We start from the raw sequence: 11,120 nt of genomic DNA on the forward strand, positions 1-11,120 counted from the left end.
TTCTTCTGTAAAGATCAATATTTATCAAAGAAAGATGTATTGCAGAAATATTCCGTGTGTCATTAAAACATGAGGATATTAATAAAACAAATAAATGAGAGAGGAAAAAAGGAAGATGACAATATGTGATTGGTATTTTTCATTTAATTTATTACTAATTATATAATAGGATACTTTCAGAGGGTACAAATTTAATTGGTTTCCTATAGATTTCCAGAAGTGCTGTCTTTGGGTTTAAGAAAAGTTATAGTTCAAAAATAAAATACTTTTCTTCTTGTTCACTTGAAGAATCGACTCTCCCACACAAATATTCTTGCTCTATGTATTTATAGTGAGAAATAGTCTATTTAAATCATATATAAAATTGCAAAGATCAAGGACAAAGTAATAGCTCAGTGGGTAGAGTGTTTGCCTTTCACACAGCTGGTCTGGGTCCAAGCCCTGACATCCCATATGGTCCCATGAGCCAGCCCAGAGTAATTTCTGAGTTCAGCATCAGGAAGAAGCCAGAGCACAAAAGACCCTGAGCACCCAAAACCAAAATAATAAAATAAAATAGCATATATATGTTCAAGTATAACTCCATGTATAGTACTATTGTATGTAAAAAATATTAAAAGTTTGGACATATAGTATTTATTGTAGTAGTCTTGTCAAGTACTGTAAATGTTTTGTTCCTGAGGGGTTTGGCAGCACTGGACATTTATATGAAATTGGAAATTGGAAACAGTCAATAGTCTGTGAGTGACCTGGCATTTTAGGTGGACTAAATGACAATGTTTTTCCTTATGTCAGCTGTACAAATTAACCCATTCCAAGTAAAAAACACACCTATTTTTTCACAATAAATTTTAAAGTGTATATGTAAGTGATATTTACAAGTCAAATGTGTAAATGAAATAAGAAATTTTATGCACTTATTTTTATTATAGAGTGTCTAATTCTTAGGTTCTCACTCGCTATAATTTCTTAGCAAGTTAAAAATATTTTTTGTATCAGTGTTCTCATCTTTAAAATAATTACCTTTATATGCTTACTTCAAGGTGAATAAATAAAGTAGGGTAAACATTTACTGAAAACACACTGTGAACAAGCAATTCTTCCAGGTTTTAGTGATGGTGGTGAATATAAAAATAAATTCCTAATCACAAGTGTCTACTCAACCACCAATAAATGAAGGAACAATATAACATATAGAGTAAATTTGCAATTTATTGTTTTGTCTTAATTAGACTTGCTATCTTTTCACGAACCTATATTTGTCCACTTCTAGGCTCTTCCTTTCTTGATTAGAAGGCATTCTATTTTATTTGTCAGACCCTGATATTTAATAAACATTTTATTATGTTTTATTTTTACAAATTTTTGTAACATGTTAGTGATTAATCATTCTTGGTTTGCATAAATCATTAAACTGAGTATAGAGAGAGGAGAGAGAAAAACAGAGATAGACACAGAGTCAGGGAAAAATAGAGGAAAAGAAAGAGAAAAAACAGAGAGAGGTTGTCAGATAAAAAGAGAAGGAGAGAAGAAAAGATTTATATTCATGATGGTTCCAGAAAAATTGTACCTGTTCTTGAGTAGAAAAGTGTAGTGAAATGTAGAAAATAATGTGATCATTTGTGGATGTCAGAACAGATAGGATATCCTACTTTGGTTCTTTTCAAGTTGGTTAAGCAACTAATATATATCAGAATAGTAGGAGGAAAATAAAAATTTAGTTGTTGAAAATTTACATAAATAGGGAAATTCCATGGTAGTGAAGAATGATGAGAATAAATACATTGAACAAAGAATGTGATTGTATTTGGAGGCCTCAGAAATAGATGAAGGTTAATTAATCTAGATTGGTGATTCATTTTTGGAGGAGTTGAGCACATCTTGTGATGGTTGGTGCTTACTCCTGACTGTATTTAGGGTTTACTCCTGCCAATACGGGGGGCCATATGTGGTGTTTTGTTTCAGCCTAAGGAGAGCTTGTGAAAGGCAAGTGCTCTAACCACTGTATTATCTCTCTATCATTGTAGTATATATTTGACTATAAATTTTTACCTGAATTTGTTTTAAAAATGTTGAAGATTAATTTTGGGAGGACTGTTTTCAGGGGCTAATCCTGGGTTAGTTCATTTTTGTTTTTTTGTTTTGTTTTTGGGTCACACCTGACAATACTCAGGGGTCACTCTTGCTCTACTCTCAGAAATCGCTCCTGGCAGGCTCAAGGGACCATATAGGATGCTGGGATTCGAACTACCATCCTTCTGTATACAAGGCAAATGCCCTACATCCATGCTATCTCAGTTTTTAAGGGTCCCTTCTGATAGTGCATGTGACACCCTATGGGAAACCAAACAATGAATCTGGGCCTCCTCAGTAAAATTCCTATACTTCCTATCTATCTGCCTTTCTAGTCATTCCTATTACAGATATTTATTCTGAAATTTTAAATATATAATATATGATACTTTTATTTTAATCAGACCTTTTTAAAATCCATAAATCCATTATAGAGTTTTGCTTGGTTAAAGCAAGTTGACTTATAAAATAAGTTTTCCTATTTATTTGTTTGTTTACATATTCTTATTAGTATATTTTCTAGCTTTATATTTTGCTTTTAACATGTGTATTTCTTGTTTCATGCATTCCTACTTAACTATGACAGAAAAATAAATGTTTGTAACATTATTACTATTTCCATATCAACTACAAATTAATCAAGCAATACAGTAACATAAGCCTTATATTGTTCTTACCATTTTGTTGCCATAGGCATTGAATGCAGTCATGTAACAATCATAATTTAAATAGGCAATAAAAAGAGAACTTACTTTTGATTGTAAGGTATATAAAACTAATTCTACTTAGTTTATACACATGAATAAAACATTTTGTATATATTTATATATACATAAATATTTCAAAATAGATTATAATAATGATATTATTAAATATTAAAACTTCAGGAAAATTAAGTATCAACAATGAAGTCATGTTCACACTGGTCCAAGTCCATTGACTTATTCTTTTCTCAAAAAAGATATTAAATAAACAAAAAATCATGGGTGCATGAGCCATGCAGCCAAAAGATGGCAAATTTGAGTGGAATAAGAAAGTGAATAAATAACCTGCCCTGCCAAAACTATAACTGTTGAAATCATCTCTATAATCACTGCATTGTCTGTGGTCCTGCTCACTACTCCTCTATGATTCTCCTAGGAGACAGCAATCTGAACAAATTTCATGTATGCCAGTATTTGAGCTGATATTATCAGGGCATTTTGGGGGTGTGCTTGGGCACCTCCCCTGCAACCTCCCTCTTCCTGGTAGCCTGGCATCTATTAGTATGCTCACAAACTCAGTTGCCTTATTTGCACCAGGCCTGTTCCATAGACTCACTCTTCTTTAAAGGGAAATATAACAAGTTGTGAAAAATCTTGGGTAGACTCTTGGATGTAACTCCCTCAAGAGGGATGTCCCTTTAACAGTAAAGACATCTCTCAATTAGACTCCAGTCTCTAATTGAACAGCAGTGGCTGGGGGGTGGGAGTGTATTAAGAAACAGCTGCAGGACATTGGTGTTGTGGGTATTGTAGGTCGATGTTGGCGGTATTGTTGGTGTTTGCTGGTTGGAAGCTGGCTGGATTTGCAAAATGCCTTTGCTGTAAAGAAACTGGTCACCTGCTTGCTTGTTTTCCTCTATTAAACCCATTCTAAGAAAAACACTGGTCTGGCCAGAGTCATTCCTGTGAGGCAACAGGCTAGAGCCAAATTTCTTATATACATGGGCTGTAAAGCAGAAAGCTGACATTCTCGGGAGGAGAGATAAAGCCAAGTCCTGTCTGACAGAAGCTAAATCCATCACCCACAATCACTGCTTTTCCTTTGGCCCTGCCTCAACACTCTTCTATGATTCTTTTTGGAGACCCCATTTTTGGTATGGCGGTATTTGGGCGGGTATGACTATGGCATTTTTGGAGCTGGTTGTGGGCGCATTTTTCTGCATCCTTTTTCCTCAGAGAGGCCTGGCAGCTGAGAACATGCCGCACCAAAGCTTAAGTAACAGTAATGTGCTCTGAATTTATGAAAAATTATTTATTTAATGCTGTCATCTTTATAGAAATATATCAATATTAATATATTATTAATTATATAATATATAATCTATGTTTTAATTATATAATTAATATATTAATGATATCAATACCAATATTGATGCCAGTGTGTGTGTAGCTGAAATCACTTTCTGTTCAGAAACAAATAAAATAACAGAACAGAGCTTACTAAACTTTGCTGTGTACTAAAGACTTCATTGGAGATACACCTCTTTTCTTTTAATTGATTTATTTAAGCACCATGGTTACTAGATTGTTCATTTTTGGTATTCAGTCATAGAATGTACACCACCTTTCACCAGTGCATCCTTCCCAATATTCTGTTTCCTCCCCAGTACCCTTCAACTGGCTTCCACCTGTCTCTAATGCAGGCACTTTACTTCTCTCTCTCTTTTTACTTTTCCTTTTTGACACTAGAGTTTACACCATTATTATTGGGGGGTGCCATGTATGTCACTTTATCCCTTTTAGCACCAAGTTCTTTATGGTATCAGGTCTGATATTAAAGTCTTTAAATAATTTGATTTGACCTTTGTGCACGGGGTTAAGGGAGTTCTGAGTTCATTTATTTACATGTAGTTGACAAGTTTTTCACAGCCCCACTTGTTGATGAGGCTTTCCTTGTTCCACTTTGCGTTTCTTAATCCATTATTAAAAATTAATTGATCATAAACCTATGGTTCTACCTCTGAATATTTAAGCCTATCCGTTGGATCTGAGAGTCCATCTTTATTACAACAGCATGCTGTTTTAATGATAATTTATTACAGATTTGCTAGCCACTGTACTGCCTTTTTCTTCTTACTTTCTGTTTTATTTTTAAATTTATTTTTTTTCTTCCCTTTTTATTTCTGTTCTTATTTAAAAAAAAAACTTGCTTCTCACTTATAGGGAAACAAATGTTTTTCCCAATGGACTGATTGAGACTAAAATAATTTTCAAAATTTTGCTTGCCATTGTACTTCTTTTTTTACATTTTTTGTCTCTTCCCTTAGTTTTATTTTTTCTTTATATTCTTATTTAAATAAATTTACTCTCATTTATCTGGAAACAAATGTATTATAAACAACAATCTGTACCATGTGATGTATTTTCTTTAAAGTAAAAAAGAATAATTCAATAAGAGAAAAGACTGACTTTTACATAGACACGATGTTGAGATATTTAATTTTAATGACTGAATGCTACATAAGTGAAGATAATAGTTATGAGGAATTTTAAATTTTTATTATAAACATAAACAATCTTAATATCCAAATAATGTTATTTTTATTGAAGTAACAGCAATATTTAGTAAAACAGATTTTTAAGAACTAAGTGAATCCATCCAGAAAACTTTTATAGAGAATTAAATTAAGAACTTCAAAGAGGGTGCTTTGTGGGGCCAGAGTGATGGCGCAGCGGTAGGACATTTGCCTTGCACGCGCTGACCCAGGACGAACCGTGGTTCTATTCCCTTGGCATCCCCCAAGCCAGAAGCAACCCCTAAGCATCACCAAGAGTGGCCCAAAATTTAAAAAAAAGAGGGTGCTTTGTTGTTTTTTTGTTTGTTTGTTTGTTTGCTTTTGGGCTACATGTGGCTGTCCTCAGGATTTACTCCTGGCTCTGAGTTGAGAAATCACTCCTGGTAGGTTTGGGGGACCATATAGGATGCTGGGGATCGAAATGATGACTGTACCACATGTAAGGCAACTGCTTTATATGTTTTGCTATTATTTTGGACCCAAGAATAGGGAGTATTTTGACAATGCTGCCAACTAGGTATAAAAAAACCATAGGAATTCTGATTTGCCAATAGAGTTTGCATCTAACTCTTACAAGACTATTTTCACTATAGATAACAGTTGCAAATGACATCTGGTCCCCAAGTAAGTAAATTACAGTTGAGGGCTGTTATGAACCTCTCTCTTTCATCAATATTATTCAAAACTCTCAGAATAATAATCTATACTTATCTCTTGTTTATGACAAATACAGTTGAAGAGCCAGATAGTTCAGTCCAATATTTCTTTAACAAAACACAAAACTATGTTGAAGATAACTAATTTTTTTATTTAGTAGACATTTAAAATGTAAATTTGAAGTATAGCATATAATTTTTATACACAACATTTTATAAAATATTTAATACAAACATAGAAACTTTATTTTTAGGGTCACATATATTTTAGGAATATATCTTCTCATTTCTATGAAAACTATATCTCATCTCAACAAAATAATAGAAAATAAAAGATAATATATATTTTGTGAGCTATTTCTGATAGTGCTCCATACTTAGTCCTGACTGTGTTCAGGAATCATTCTTAATGAGGTTCTTGAAACAATATAAAGTCCTGGGTGTGTCAAACTCTGGTGAGCTGTATAAAAGGCAAACCACTGTACTGTTTCTCAATCTTAAGATAATGTTATTTTGTTTAATCAAAAAAGAACTATTAAAACATTTTGTGATGATTTCACTAAATATATGTATATATTAATGATTGTTTTATTGTTGTTGTTGTTGTTGTTGGATAGTCTACAGTGAGTGGACAATTATAAATAATATGATTAACTTTCATAGGCACCGAGGTTCTAAATATTTCAGCCAGGAGGACTCCTATCTAAATAGACTGACACATAAATCTTAACTGTCATTGCACCTCTTTTTTTGTATTATGTGTATTGTTAATGATGATTCCCTTCTAGAAATATTATGAGAAGAGTATAAATTCATTTTCCTTTTATATCCTTGGCAGTCATGATGAACATTCATTTATTTAGGTAGAGAAGAATTTTGCATTATCAATGCTTTTCATGCAAGTTTTGGCAGCCAGTTTTAGAAGATATATAGCTACTTTAAAAAAGTGTCGTCCTGAACCCAGAATGTTTTATTGTCTTAGTTGTGAGCAGCCACACTGAAATTTCACTTTGAACTCAAATGATTTCCCACTGATACATTGCAGAAACGCTAAGGATTGCTTTCAGAATTTTTTTTCTCAGCAAATCTATGGTTGTATTGTTTAAATGTATGAATAAGATTGATGCTTCTGAAACTCAAGTTTATAAAAATAAATATTTTTTAATTTTTATTATACTTTAATTATGTTTAATAAAATTATCTGCAATGAGAGAAGATAGGCAGTTTTTAATAAAAATGCAATGTTTCACACAGCAATAGTATTCTATATACTGCCAAAAATGCTAATAGATTTTTCACAAAGGTTTCAATTTATTAAAAACACCAAAAAAACCTATTACACAGAGAAAATGGATTTTTCAGTTCTGTTATAATATTATATGAATCCTTAAAACTCATAATGTGGTCATAACATTACACCTGCTGCTCCCATTTCTCACACAAACCTGTTGCTTAAATGTAACAAATAAATAAATGAGAATTATCTGATCTATTACCATTCCCTGTCAATTAGCCACATAATATTACTCCTACCCTATGTCTATTTATAAATTTGTATCATTGCTTGTGTTAGGTAGAGGGTAATAGATACAGGATAAACATACATTTCGTGACAATTTTATATCAAATAGTAAGGCAAAAATTTATTTTAAAACAGCATATATAGGGACAAGGAGATAGCACAGTATGTAAGGCTTTTGTTTTACACATAGCCGACTTGGATTTCACCCCTGGCATCATAGATGCTTACTCTGAGTAAGCAATGATCCCTGGCCTCAGAGCTAGGATTAAGAACTGAGCAATGTCGGGTGTGCCCTCATTTAAGCAAAACAATAACATATGTTAATAGAACAGAATATTTGTATTTGTTTAAAATTTAAATTGTTACTTTCTAAATATCTCTTGTCCTTCACTTGGTCCTTCTAATTTTATTTTATGTTACTTTATGTTATTTTTTAGTGACACATGAGAATGCAACCCAAGTCAAGAGCCTGAGGAATGTTAAAATGCTAGAAGATAAATTTCATAAGTATTTTTAAAATTATTACATAATTGTTGACCTAAGAATTTACACCAATCTATCACTTTCAGCAATAAACACCAATACACTCTTTGTATCAGATGGTAACTATGTGAGGATTTTAGTTGAGAAATTAAGAGAAGAGATGTGACTCTATTACTTTTATAAGAGAAGCTCATATGAGTTGCTAATTTGATTGCATATTTAATCCATATATTCATAAACTTCATTTAACTAGGTGTATATATATTTCTGTATGTGCACATTATTATCTAATTTTTGGTCGTGGAAACCTCCCAATTGATATATATAATTGACTTGGAGACCCCTCTTGGCATTTCTCTGTGCTGATGGCTTGATGTGAGAATGCTGCCAAGGCTATCTTGTTTGGGCTGGGGTTTCCCCAGCCAGTTCTCTCAATGCTAGAGGTGGTATGTGCTGCTGGCTTATAAACTGCAGTTGTTCACATGGAAGGCATGTGGCCCATACTATTTCTCTAGCCTTCCTTATGTATTGTTTGTGCAGTGTATTTTGTACAAGTGTGTTGCAAGTCAGCCCCTGAAGCGGTTGACTGATAGAGGGATGGAGGATGAGGTCTTTCCCCTCCAGCTAGGAGCACGCGTCTGCCACCCTGTCCAGCCAGCGGTTCTGAGGTGAAACGGCGGGTAAACAGCTCGCAGACAGTCAGGATTGTGGAAATAATAGCTTTATTCGGTGGACAAGACTGAAGTCCAAAGCCTCAGCATCAGTTCCAGCCAAAAGCCCCTCGCTTTCCACAGACCCTTGTTTTTATCCCCCAGAATCAGGTACCACCCAATGGTGGAAGCAGAATTAGGTACCACCCTTGGGTGGGGGCAGAATGTCAGGTCACACCTAGGGTAGGGCACAATCACTGATCAGGGTAGGGTCAGTAACATAATAATCCCATAAAATGTTTACATACACGAATGTATGTTTACTTAAAGAATGTAATATTTTGGGGCCAGAGCAGTAACACAGCAGTAGGGCATTTGCCATTCATGCGGCAGATCCAGGACAGACCTCGATTCCATCCCTGGAGTCCCATATGGTCCCTCAAAGCCAGGAGCAATTTTTGAGCTCATAGCCAGGAGTATCCCCTGAGCGTCACCAGGTGTGGCCCAAAACTCCTCCCCCCCAATAAATGAATAAATAAAAAGATTGTAACATTTAGTCCCATGTGTTACAATATTCAAGTAACTCATAAAAATAGTACAGTTATGATCATGTTTCTTTTGAATTAACCATATATACTCAAGTATTACAAAAGTTGTGCTGAAACACCCAAACTCGGCTTATACTCGGGTCATACAGGTTAATTTTTCCACGTGCACCTAATCAAATACATGAAGTCTCCAGTCGTCTTCTGCTGTCTGTTGGGGTGGTGGTGCTTCAGCTCAGTCACAAGTCACTGCTGAGCTCAAGAGGTAGACGGCTGAGCTGAACTGTATGCCACTGAACTATTTAACCCACAATATCCTGCGCTTTGTATGAGACCAACAGCTGTGATGATAACTGAGAACTTAGTGATCGTGACAGTGTCTATGCTAATACTCTCACATGAGATAGCTGAAGCTCTGTTTGGACATACAGAGGAGGAGGAGGAATCCAGTTTTGAAGGATTTTAACCTTTGTGATTTAGCTTGATCACCTGTTAAGCTACAGTTTTCGGCACTTTATTTAAAGTTTTCAAGTTATTGTTGCTAGTTTACAGGTTTTCTTTAGCAATAAATATTGTAAAACATTTAATATATATGGTTTTTGGCCACACACGGCGGTGCTCAGGGGTTACTCCTGGCTTTCTTCTCAGAAATAGCTCCTGGCAGGCACGGGGGACCATATAGGAAGCCGGATTCGAACCAACCACCTTTGGTCCTGGATCGGCTGTTTGCAAGGCAAACACCACTGTGCTCTCTCTCTGGTCCCCGGGTATAATTTTATTTTTTAAATTTACCTGTGGCCGCTGCATTTTCCACCTCGGCTTATACTCGAGCCACTAAGTTTTCCCAGTTTTTAGGGTGAAATTAGCAGTGTCGGCTTATACTCAAGTATATAAGTATATATTTAATTTAAAGCATTGTGATTTACAAAGTTATTCATAGTTAAGTTATAGATAGATAAATTCCAGCACTTTTCTACCACCAGTGTCAACTTCCCTCCATAATGTTCCCAAAGTCCCTCACATAACACTCTTGCCCCTCCAACCTACCATCATCACAGGTACCTTTTGATGTTTGGTTGTTAAAAGTTTGGGTACCATGATTCCATTATGTTTTATATATCTACTTCTGTCTTTCCTTATGCATTTGATCATCTTGGCCCCTGTACCTGGTATTTCACATCTGTTTTTTTTTCTCCTCCATTCAATTTCTTTTCTGCTAATAGTCTTCTTAATATGAATAATCATGCCTCTTTTACTCAAGTTTATTTTTTTTAATTTTCTAAAAGCACCTTTGTAGGTGATTTAAGCATTTTTCAAGATATTTATTTCTAGTAAAATTCTTGGATATTTGATCATTCATTTTGTGAACTCACACAGATATTCCATCATCCTCAACTCTATTGGTATTTATTTTGCCTTTATTCAGTTTGGCTCTGTAACATTTACTTTATCAATTATAGTCATCTTAGTATTCACAGCCAATTCTATCACTGTAACTTTAATTGTATTTTGCTAAATTAAAGAGGCATTATAATGTTGTTACCCTTTGATTTTTTTTGGTTTAATTTCATTTTTTCTTTAATCTTTGGAGCATACTAGACTATCAATTAGCATAATAAAGCAATCACTGTGGAATATAGACTCTATATTGAATATTCTATAAATATTCTATATATTTTGTTCAATGTGAGTGTATTAAGAAGCACTAAAATGCCTTTATACTATCACTACACCTTATTTTATTTTCAGATGTGTCTTTAACTGATAGTATATTGAACCATTACACAGGAAAATATTGTTAATTGATGAATAATATTAATGCTGTGCACTTAAGTAATACATTTTATCCAAAGACTTTTAAATGTTCCACACATGGCAATTAATCAAGTCTTACTGCAGTGCTCAAAGCAA

The sequence above is a fragment of the Suncus etruscus genome, chromosome 4 (assembly GCF_024139225.1).
Source record: "Suncus etruscus isolate mSunEtr1 chromosome 4, mSunEtr1.pri.cur, whole genome shotgun sequence".
Lineage (NCBI taxonomy): Eukaryota > Metazoa > Chordata > Mammalia > Eulipotyphla > Soricidae > Suncus > Suncus etruscus.